Genomic DNA, 12,671 nt, shown 5'->3' with positions numbered 1-12,671 from the left:
TTTCACTTAGCATAACACCCTCCAAGTCAATCCATATTGTTGCAAATGGTAAAATTTAATTCTCTTTATGGCTTAGGAGTATTCCATTGTGTATATCTATATTATATGTTCTTTATCCATTCATCTGTTGATGGACAATTAGGTTGCTTCCATATCTTGGCAATTGTAAATAATGCTGTTATGAACATTGGGGTGCGACGTTCATATATGTTCATTTCAAATTAGTGTTTTCTTTTTTTGGGATATATACCAAGGAGTGGAATTGCTGGGTCATATGGTAGTTCTATTTTTAGTTTTTTGAGAAACCTCCAGACTGTTTTTCACAGTGGCTGCACTAATTTACATTCCCATACTTTTAGGGTGTACAAGGGTTCCCTTTTCTCCACATCCTCAGCAATATTTATTTATGTTCTTTTTTATAATAGCCATTCTGACAATGAGGTGATATCTCATTGTGGTTTTGATTTGCATATCCCTGGTGATTAGCAATGTTGAGCATCTTTTCATGTACCTGTTGGCCACCAGCATGTCCTCTTTAGAAAACTGTCTATTCAGGTCTTCTGCCCATTTTTAAATCGGGTTGTTTATTTTTTGATATTAAATTGCATGAGCTATATATAATTATATATATATATATTATATTAACCTCTTATTGGTCATATCATTTGCAAATATTTTTTCCCATTCAGTAGGTTTCCTTTTCATTTTGTCAATGGTTTTCTTTGCTATGCAAAAGTGCTTAAGTTTAATTAGGTCTCATTTGTTTATTTTTGCTCTTAATTCCTTTGCTTTAAGAGACACATCCAAAAGAATATTGCTATGATTTATGTCAAAGTGTGTTCTCCCTATGTTTTCCTCTAAGAGTTTTATGGTTTCTGGTCTTATGTTTAGGTCTTTATTCTATTTTTAGTTTATTTTTGTATATGGTGTTAGGGAATGTTCTAATTTCATTCTATTACATGTAGCTGTCCAGTTTTCCAAGCACCACTTATAGAAGAGACTGTCTTCTCTACATTGTATATTCTTGACTCCTTTATTGTAGATTAATTGACCATACATGTGTGGATTTATTTCTGGGCTCTCTATTCTGTTCCATTGTGGTATGTGTCTGTTTTTGTGCCAGTGACATACTGTTTTGATTACTGTAGCTTTGTAATATAGTCTGAAGTCAAGGAGTGTGATTCCTTCAGGTCGGTTCTTCTTTCTCCAGATTGTTTTGACTATTTGAGGTATTTTGTGCTTCCATAGAAATTTAAAAGTTTTTTGTTCCAGTTCTGTGAAAAATGTCACTGGTATTAATATTTTGATAGGGATTGCATTGAATCTGTAGATTGCAGATCCTTGGGTAGTATGGTCATTTTAACAATATTGATTCTTTTAATACAGGAACATGGTATATATTTTCATCTGTTTGTGTCATCTTCAATTTTTTTCATCAGCATCTTATAATTTTCAGAGTACATGTCTTTTACCAACCGAGGTAGACTTTATTCTTAGGTTTTTTTTTTTTTTTTTGATGTGGTGGTAAATGGGATTTTTGCCTTAATTTTTCCTTCTGATAGTTTGTTGTTAGTGTATAGAAATGCAGCAGATTTTGGCATATTAATCTTGTATCCTGCAACTTTACTGAATTTACTGATGAGGTCTAGTAGTTTTCTGGTGGCATCTTTAGGGTTTGCTATGTGTAATATCATGTCATCTGCAAAGTGACAGTTTTACTTCTTTCTTTTCAATTTGGATTCCTTTTATTTCTTTTTTTTGTCTGATTGCTGTGGCTAGGACTTCCAATACTATGTTGAATAAAAGTGTCAAGAGTGGGAATCCTCATCGTGTTCCTGATCTTAGAGGAAATGCTTTCAGTTTTTCACCATTGAGTATGATGTTAGCTGTGGGTTTGTCCTATATGGCCTTTATTATGTTGACGTATGTTCCCTCTATGCCCACTTTCTGGACAGTTTTTATCATAAAGAGGTGTTGAATTTTGACAAAAGCTCTTCCTGCATCTATTGAGTTAATCATATAGATTTTATTCTTCAATTTGTTACTGTGGTGTATCACATTGATTTGTGGATATTGAAAAATTCTAGTATCCCTAGGATAAATCCCACTTGATCATGGTATATGATCTTTTTATGTATTGTTGGATTCAGTTTGCTAATATTTTGTTGAGGATTTTTGCATCTATGTTCATCAGTGATATTGGCCTATAATTTTTTTGTGTGTGTGTGCATCTTGTCTTTGGTTTTGTTATCAGGGTGATGTTGACCTCATAGAATGAGTTTGGATGCAGGTCAGGGGTGAGCTTAGGAGTTCATAAATGACTTTATGAGTTTGCTTTCCTGAGCTTTTACAGTCCAAAATCTCCCTCAAACTTTGCAATTTCTTGGTGTTCCTCTTTTAGTAGTTGTCTACTCAGAAAACTAGGACTTTAGTTGCCATACGCTGCTGTGTACTTCCGCAAGTGCCTCTGCATCTAAGGCCAAGAGACAGATGGTAGGGGGACTGAGGGAGGAAAAAAGAAATGGGTGTTTGCCTCACATTGTTATAATCACAGGTCCTCTAAACAGAGGAGAAGCCTCCCCTCTCTTAGTTTTGGTTTTTGCATGCTCCCATTGCCTCTGCCTGTTGCCACTACCACAGGATTACTTGGAGGCTGGGTGTAGGGGAACAAAGCAGTCTTTCTGAGCATTAGTAGTGCCCTTTCCATTCCTTGAGGAAAGCTAGAGGGCTTCTCCTGGAGCTCTTTCTGCCTGCACCCTGCTGTTTACGTTAAGCATATTGAGTTTAGGTGACAGTTACTTGAGGAAAAAAATAGTAAACCAGTGTGACAGTATTTCAAATGCTGTTGTTTCCCAGAATCCACCTGGTACAGTTAACTTTTCAGAGTTTTCAAATATCTGTTCTATCCAATCTGTCTGGGTTTTATTGCTTTTTTGTTGTATTCAATGGGATAGACTGAGTGGGGTGTACTTATATTTAACCCAGAACTGGAACCTTCTCCCTTAGATTGCAAAGATGTATTAGTTGGTATGCCATTGGTACTTTGAGGATAATGATTGTGTGAGCATCTTTGGTCAACCTAAGTTATTTTATGCTATTATGGTCTTTTTGTCCTTTTCTTTCTTCCTTTCCTTCCCTTCTTTCTTCTTTCACTTCCTCCTCTTCTTCCTTACTTGAGTCACTGGTTGCTTTTGGTCTCTCCTTACATAAACTGGAAGAGGGAAAATAGAAATGTATGCATAGTTTTGCTTTTTTCTTCCACTCCACTGCAGAACTCCTGTTTTATTTTTATTGCTGGCATCTTTCCATTGGCTGAGCCTGCTCCTTGCCACCTCTGTCACCATTTCTGATTGCCATGTCATCACTGCTAGCAGATTTGCTCATGGTCAATCCTATTTGCTTCTCATTTTTTTCCTCTTCTTTGCATCTTTTAATATGTCTTTTCTAATACTTATCTGCTTTTATGTAAATTACTATATGCAAACCAGTTTTTATTTTCTATTAGTATACCAATTACAGTGAAAATCAAGTGTAATTTTTTTCTCAATGTCTGTGTTGATTTGTTTCTCTTTGATCAGACCTGTTTGAGTGTGTGTGTGTGTGTGTGTGTGTGTGTGTTTGTGGTATGGCGGGAAATGAGGGCTATGTTAGTGATCTGGAGACATTGGAAGCCTGAGGCTTTGTATAATTTTATTTTTGTTGTTTTTTAAGATTAAAATAAACAGTGCTATTTTATCTTTCTTAATGTTAGCTAGCAACTTTATCTTAATCTTGATGCTGGATTTAGCACTTTTCACTGCATCAGAGCTTAGAAGGAGAATTTTATTAGTTAGAAGGCCTGGATCTAATCATGGTTCTAGTATTAGACAAAATTGAGTATTAATTTTACTACCTATTCATTATATTTTATTTATGAATGAAGTAATAATGATTGACTAGTACCAGCTGCAAATCTGGGTACAAACAGGCCAGTTCCTTTTACTCTGAAGCCACAATGGGAAGGGCAGGTGCAACAGGAGAGGAAATTAGAGAGCAACCAGTGGAACCAAGTTGAGTCCTCCAAGAAGGTCATGCAAGACTGAGGTTAGGAATTTAGAAGGTGGACTCTGCAAGGGAGTAAAACTCATTCTGTTTTTTCTTTCCCCGTCTCTTCAGTTTTACCTTAAATGTACCAAAAGACTTATCTATAATCAGAAGTGATTATTGGAGAAAAATGAAAGACTGGGCTTTAACTTTGCTTCCTCCAGGCCTGGATTTGGTACCACTCCTCTGTGCTCTCATAGCTCCATGGGCTCATGTTTGTCTTAATTCTGATCACTCTGTGTGATCATTTCCTCCTTATTTAATGGTTCTCCAGCTAGATAACAATATTCTTGATGGCAGGGTTTTAATTTTTTTCACTGGATATTTCTAGTACAGAGTTCCTGACATATGGAGGGTACTCAGTGATTGTTTTATTAATCATGTGTTAGAGGGATATTGAAAAAATAGTAACCAACAGCAATAAATTCATTGTAAGCAAAGGAAAACTCATGAGAAAATGTTTATCTCTTCTAATTGTGAGAGATTGAATAAGACAGAAAATGCGTGTTAAGAATAAAGTTGAAAGCTGTAGCTTACCTCTACTTATTATACTGTGATTAAAATTTAGTTTCGTATGACATTCAATTTAGTAGTCTTGCTTGCAACCCATTCTTTCCTCTGCCCAAGGTGTCTTTATATGTATGATGTATCTTACAATTTGAGCTTCTTATACCTTGGTTACCTTAGAGTAATCTTCTTACACCTTGGTTTCAGTACTCTGGAGGAGTTCTGCCTGCCTCTATAATAAGGTGCTCCCCTGGAAACCTCCAAAGTGAAATTCACATTTGCTATATAGCACGTATTTTAAGTCAGATCATCCCAATTAGTGGTCTATGTATTTGGTAAAAGTATTTCTAGCCATTTGTTCATGTTGATAGCTAACCAGAAGCTAGATATTACTTACCTTGAATAGGGATTACATAGATACCCAAAATTTTTAACAGAAAAAATTTAACAAAATGTATACACACACACAGACACACACATATCCCTAAACACACATATATGAATAGTCTACACTACCACTGTATTCTTTTAGAAACTGAATATGGAAACTGAGATAATAGAAGTCTCAGAGTAGTTTGAAGTTGTAGGAGAAACAAATTCTTGAAGTTCTCTTTGGGTAGAGGAGAAAGGGATAAAACTTTAAAAAAAATTTCTTGAATACATAGGTCGTTTAGTAAGTTATTCTCAGCTGTGGAAAACCCTCAACATGTACACAAAGCTCGCTTGGAAAAAGTTATGACTACGTTTTCCTGTACTTTAAGTTCCCATAAGCATCAGGCATTCATGGTTTCAGAAGATTTTAAGTGAACTAAAAACCAGGTAATCATTTTCTAATTAATGCGGAGAGTGGTAGCTTAGGCAGTCAGAGCAGTTTACTAAGAGACAGTGAAAAGATTTTTGATGGAGTGGGTCATTTTTTTAATGATACTACAATTATTATATTTTAATGTGAAGTGGGAAGATAGAAACAAATAGCACATCAAGAAAATAGAGTAATTCATTTAATTCTTACATTGTCCTCACCGAAAAGAGCTTTGTCTCCTGAAAAAAGGAAGTCAGAATAATTTATCTAATTGTCTGTCTGTCTGTCCATGTGGTCTATCTACCCATCTGGTCTGTGCATGTGGTATATCTATAAAGGCAAGATCTAGAAGGGAAGGAAACAAAAGGTAAGGAATGAAATCTCTCTAAGTAGATATGCAAAAACATATGGAATGTTTAAGGGTGAATGGAAATCAGGGACATTACTTCAGATAGAACCAAGAAGAATTTTGATTTTTTGGAAGTAGATATAATAAAATGAAAATAAAAACAATAAGTGAGGAAGTGAAGAGGGAAAGGGTGGGATTTAGTTTTCTTTTTTTCTTTTCTCACATGCCAGTGTGAGATGTACTGGTACTGGAGATTTTGTATACTGGTGACAACCAAGTACATTTATTGGTTTTATGTTACTAAACATAATTGAAACACCAATATAAATCACCTATTCTAAACTCAGGTCTTGGGAGTTGGGCTGAACTAAAACCAGAAATATGCTTTGAAGTGAGGTTAGATATGAGCAGAGGTCTTTAATTTGGGGCTCTTGCTGAAAATACAGGAGAACCCATGATACTAGTCTTGCTTATGCAGAGGACGTGCCATTATAGCACTGTGGCTTTACGATGGCGCTAGAGATAGATCAGAAGGGAAAAGGTGAGAATGTGAACGTATGTGAACACAACACTTTCCGAAGCAGACCTTAGTGTCGGGCGTTGCCAGAGTTGGTGAAGAAAATGGAATACACTTGTTTTTTGTCCATCACCTGTTTTCCTTATTCTTCCCACTTCCCATTAGGAATGTCGAAGTAGAAGCTGTGAGTTTTACAGCTGGCCTAATCAGGACTTTATTTCTATCACTGCTTATTGCAGGGCGACCAGACATCTACTTTGTGGCTCTCAGTTGAGTGAGAGGGGAAGCTGTGTATTCTCTGGGGTTTGGGCCTTGTACTGATATTGACCAAGCTTCTCAGTCTCTCTCTCTCTTTTTAAATTTTATTGGAGTACAGTTGGTTTACAATGTTGTGTTAGTTTCAGTTGTACAGCAAAGTGATTCAGCTATACATATACATATATTTATTCTTTTTCAGGTTCTTTACCCATAGAGCTTTTTACAGAATACTGAGTTCCCTGTGACATACAGTAGGTCCTTGTTGGTTATCTATTTTACATATAGTAGTGTGTGTATGTTAATCCCAAGCTCCTAATTTATCCCTCCTTCCCGTGTTTCCCCTTTGGTAACCATAAGTTTGTTTTCGAAATCTGTGAGTCTGTTTCTGTTTCATAAATAAGTTCATTTGTATAATTTTTTAAAATTAGACTCCACATAGGAGTGATATTGTATGATATTTGTCTTTCTCTGTCTGACTTCACTTAGTATGATAATCACTAGGTCCATCCAGGTTACTGCAAATGACATTACTTTGTTCCTTTTTATGGCTGAGTAATATTCCATCATATATAGGTACCACATTCTTTATTCATTCCTCTATTGATGGACATTTAGGTTGCTTCCATGTCTTGACTATTGTAAATAGTGCTGCAATGAACACTGGGGTGCATGTATCTTTTCAAATTATGGTTTTCTCCGGATATATGCCCAGTAGTGGGATTGCTGGATCATATGGTAGTTCTATCTTTAGTTTTTTAGCTCAGTCTCTCATTGTACTAATCTGCTTTTTAAAAATACTGGTAACTAATAATAATAGTTACAGTTTATTGACTTTTATGCCAAGATTGTGTAAAGTGTTTTTGCAGACATTACATACTTTATTTCAGTTGGTCCTTCTAATAATTATATAAGGTAGGTGACATTATCTTCATTCCATAGATGAGAAACCTGAAAGTTGGGGAACTTGTCTAAGACCACACTGTTAGTAAGTGGCAGTGGGGATTCCTACTCAAGCCTGTCTCCATAGCCAGTGTACTTAAGCACTGTTCTACACTGCTCAACAGGAAAAGGTAGGAGTCTGTGCAAACATTTTTAATGTTTATTAATTTGGGGGCTTATGAGCATTCAGGGTCTGTCTTTTGACAGTTAAAGATTTGTTACAATAAGAGTTTTTTTTTAATCCTTGAATTATTTCCAACACCAGATCCTCATTTTCTTAAAACATTATGATCTGTATTCTCATTCTCATTTTCAGCATCTTTTTTCACATACTCTTGGCATTCCTGCCTTTCATATGATATATTCTATGCCTAAAATCCTTTCATGGTGAGGTCTTTCCTTTCTTAAAGAGTTTTAAAAATCCAATTTCTTCTTTCAAAAATTTTTTTCTGAAAAAAAAAAGAAAAAGCAATTTCTCCTGTCTCACAATATTCTAAAACTACAATTTAATTTTGCACCTGTTTCTGTAATGATATTTTTATTAACAGTTTCATGAAGATGCCAAGGTTTTAATTTTTGCTTTTTTTCAATGTTTGTACTTTTTTCCATCTTTCCTCATTTGTAAAGGGGAGAAAGCAGAATTTCAGGGCTCTTAAAATATTCATACTGCTTTTTCTAATGCCATTTGTAAATGTATACTTGCTAAATATTTTTAAGGATCTTAGTGATGTTAATCATAAAGAGCTAGATACTCAATATTTTAGATTGTGTATTCTTCAAGAAGTTAAGCCAAATGATACATTCCCCAATAAAAGATGTGTATGTCTGTTTGTGTAGCATAGACTTGATCCTCATATGTGACTTATGGTTAGTAGTGATAAATGCTTGTATGCCTTTTGAAGAAATCTGTGAGCCTCCCATGTGCAGCCCAAGGGCAAGAACACTGAATGGAGGGATGGTAGGAGAGAGGATGTTAGGCACACCCTTGGCTTCCAGCACCCTCCAGCCCTGCCCTTAGACCCTGCTTTCCTTGCTGTGGTGCTCTGTGCTCTGCGGCCAAGTCCTCCTTTCCATAGCCACATGGGCTGGGCATGTCTTAGGCCCTAAATAGGAGATTTTAAAATGTTATTTTTCTTTTTTCCCCCACACAGTTTGCCTGATGATTCAATGAAGGGAAGCATTTCTACCTTTTTAGTTTAGCATAATAAAATGTGCTTACTTAAAATTTAATACTTTACCTTACCTATTATTAATGTATATTTTGTAGAATTATCCAAGAATATCTTTTTAAATTTCAGATTTCCTCAAGTTACTGGAATAGAGTTTGGATTTGACCCAGATACACAGCCAGGACATCAAATCATAAAAGATACTGTAAAACATTAAAGGACAATACTTACAGAGAAAAAAATTTTATCTTCTTGCTGTTAAGGAGTACATTCCAAATGTGAGATTATGTACCTGCCCACACTCACACATACAATTTTATTTTGATTTCAGACCCTTGGTGGTTTAAATAAAGTTTTCCATTGTATATTTATAATTCATGACTTAGATTTATTTTATTTTTTTGTATGCAGGTATAGTTTCATTGTTAATATATTTCATATTAACAGATTTTATAATATAGAATATCTGAAATTCATGCTTGTTAACACTGTTCTCTCAATTATTGGCAAACATAGCCAGAGATGGCTAAACAACTACAAAAAAAAATTCCACGGTGTACTGCTGAACTTTACATTTAGTGATAAACACTTTTTTTTTTTTTTGCGGTACGCGGGCCTCTCACTGTTGTGGCCTCTCCTGTTGCGGAGAACAGGCTCCGGACGCGCAGGCTCAGCGGCCATGGCTCACGGGCCCAGCCACTCCGCGGCATGTGGGATCCTCCCAGACTGAAGCACGAACCCGCGTCCCCTGCATTGGCAGGCAGACTCCCAACCACTGCGCCACCAGGGAAGACCTTAAATAATTTTTTGATAAATTCTAGACATTGGATAAATTTCTTATGCTTGGGGAAATATAATAATAAAAGATGACTGAGCACTATTTGCCAAGGCATAAGGCTAGGCTTGAGGGAAATATAAATAATTATAAGAAAGATATAAGCAAAAATTCAAAGATAGAAAGCACGAAGTAAGTTCTAAAGAAGTATATATTGTTCACATTCTTCTACTTCACAATCTTTTTTTTTTAATGGTTACATTACTTTTATTGTCATAAATTGATTATTTAATCTTATCTTTCTTCACATTGCTTAACTTTTTTTTAAACATCTTTATTGAAGTATAATTGCTTTACAATGTTGTGTTAGTTTCTGCTTATAACAAAGTGAATCAGCTATATGTATACATATATCCCCAACTTCACAATCTTATTTCAACTACCTTTTCAGGTTTACTTTTCTCTCTTATTTCTATTCTATGTGAACCATTCTAATTAGTCAAATTGGCTTAATAAGTGTCCTGTAAAACATCTCATCCTTTCCTACTTAAAAGGCATTGTACCTTGGCATATAGACCTCATTTTATTTTGGTTTAGAAGTTTTATCCATTTAAAAAAACATCACTTAGCAATAATTCAAACAAAGATTGGACCAAATTTGGGATTATCTTGTGTTTTAACCAGTCTTACTGTATGTATAGCCTTTGAAGAAGAATCAGATAAACCATCAGCAGTAATTGCAGTACCTGGCATAGTAGTATGACTTTGCCATATTTCTCAGGACATGAAAGAACATTTGCAACAACTTAGAACTGCAAGAAAACAAGGCTTAAGAAGTTTTCTCACCATTAGAGATAATGCATGTGAAAAATTTTGATTTTGATGGTAACGCTGTATAGGTAATGTGCTTTATTCAGAGTCAAAATGAATCTCACAAATTAACATACAATTTTAGCATTATTAAGCATAGTAACATAATTTTGATTGTTTTGTGTTGTTCTAGATTTCTAATTCTAGGGATATTGCTCTAAAAGTTCTTTTCATTTGACTCTTCTGAAGCATGTACCCTTCTGACTTTTCAGTGTGTTATGCAGAAAATAATACAAGTATGTTTGTGAACATGTTGCTTGTGATTTAAGTATATACATTACATAATGTTTCCTTTTCCTTCCATTGTTGCTTTAAAACCACTTAATTTTCACTCTCTGCTATGACTCTGACTCGATTCAGAATAAGAAAAAATAGATAAATGTATATAACACTGATCATTACTGTTTATTGTTCTAGCAATTTTGATGATGAAGTTGTAAGGTATAGCAATGGGTTATTAAATATTATCTTTTTATAAGTCCTGAGTTTTTCATGTTAATGAAATAGACCATGTAGACTTTATATGACATTTGCTTACCTGTTACAATTTCAATTAAGTTTTTTTTTACTAGAAAGAAATGAGATGGAATATTGCAGAATTTATCAATAAACTATGATAAACATTTATTCTGAAATAGTTTAAAATCAGACTGGGCCAAATTTATAAAGGGTTTATAATTGGTTAGTTGACAAAATAATTATCTGCCTAAACATACCTCACCTTTGATAGTTTTAAGTTTATAATTTTTGAAAATAAAATGCACCTTCTGCCTTTTCTCAGCCACAGGATGTACATATCATAACTAGAGCAAAGAGCCATTCTTTCCTAGGGAGGTCATGTGTGCCTTTCCCTAATTTGTAGAAGGAAAAAGACACACCCAATTAATATGTAGGTTAGAAGTAGTGAACTGTGTACAATAACATAGTTAATATAAGTGGAAAGAAGAACTCAGGTGGTGTAATTTTCTCTTAATTTCCCTCTACTTTTAGCTGTTAGTCATAGGAAAAGTGGATGTACTGATACACACGTATACTGATTATCTCTGAGTCCATAATAGGAAGCAGACAGGAGTAGAAAATTTTGCTTGTAACAGATGTAGCTTTCATTTGAATAATGAGATACCAAGTAGATTTCTGAAATTTTTTAAATTAGAAGGAATGTATATAGATTCCTAGGTAATAAGAAATTTATTCTGAAATCCTCAGGATATGTGACTGACATTTAGTGAAGTTCAGATCATGGTCAAAACTTGAATTGAGCATCATTTGTAGAGCAAATGAATATTTATTGAGCATGTACTATTTTTGTTTGTTGAATGCATGAATGAATGAGGAGACCTTATTAACTATGTGTTACTGTTGCATTTTACTGTGTGAAGATGTACTATTTTATATGAAAGTTTTAGTAGAGGGAAATGCAGTCCAGGAGGTTAAAACCAAAGGGAGCTAATTCACAGAGAAAAGCTGAAATAAAAACGTTAGAAAGGATAAAGAGAAAAGACAGTATGTAATGAAAAGTGGAATATTACTTGGGTACATTCTACCTTATTATTTTCTTTAATAATTTATTGATATTAACTCTGAACAAATACATTATATGTTATAGACAAAATTTTACTTGGGAAAGATGGCACATGTAAAATGGTTTTCCAAATTGAGTTAATAAAATAGTAATTTCACAGTTAAAGTCATTTGCCTAGAAAGGTACCAGGTATAATGCTTTAAAAAGTATCTGTTATTTTAAAAGCATATTAATTTAGACAGAACTGAGTAAGAATTTATAACTTTCTTTGGAAACCCTGTATAATGCAGATATATAGTATAAAATTATGAGAGTTAGAAATATTTAAGAGAACATTTTAAGTAAGCAGCTCACGCCATTTATATATTGACATGTTTATAAATCTTTAGTCTTTAAAGCAGAATGCTACTCTAGGTGAGGTCTCTTATAGTTTTCTCTTAATTATCTTGATGAGGTTGATAGTAATTTCTACTTTTTATAGCCTTGCAATTTATCACTCTACTTACTTGAAGTTTTCTGTGTTTCACTTTTTTTTTCCCCCAGCAACCTACTTATGCATCACTTTCTATTAGCCCTCAATTCAGCATCCAACTTCATTTTATTTTCCTAACATATGTCCATTGGGGATAGGCTTCCTATTGGGAGCAGGGATGTGCTGGTGAAAGCGTCTATTTTTGGTTACTATTTTTTAATTAGATTGTCAGTTTTGTGTTGAAGTGAAGAGAGATCTGTATTAATTAATTCATTCAGATGTATTGAAAAAGATTTAATGACCCAAAAGTAGGTAGAAATAGGAAGTGATATAGATGATTAAGTTTTCAAACTTTACCACATAATAGATTTAACCTAGAGAACTTTTAAGGATCCCTATTCTTATGCC

The 12,671-nt window shown here is 34.3% G+C and overlaps 1 pseudogene across 1 annotated transcript in view; it reads left to right on the top strand.

Annotated features, from left to right (window-relative positions):
- Positions 1 to 11,970, top strand: part of LOC307184842 — a 46,941-nt pseudogene extending 34,971 nt beyond the window's left edge. The window contains exons 3-4 of the transcript in view: positions 8,754 to 8,902; positions 9,899 to 11,970. The product of the transcript in view is annotated as an uncharacterized misc_RNA (transcript). The remainder of the gene's footprint in view (positions 1 to 8,753; positions 8,903 to 9,898) is intronic.
- The last annotated feature ends 701 nt before the right edge of the window (positions 11,971 to 12,671 follow it).

This window comes from Stenella coeruleoalba, assembly GCF_951394435.1.
Source record: "Stenella coeruleoalba genome assembly, chromosome: 3".
In the NCBI taxonomy this organism is placed as follows: domain Eukaryota; kingdom Metazoa; phylum Chordata; class Mammalia; order Artiodactyla; family Delphinidae; genus Stenella; species Stenella coeruleoalba.
This window is presented reverse-complemented; position numbering and strand designations above follow the sequence as displayed.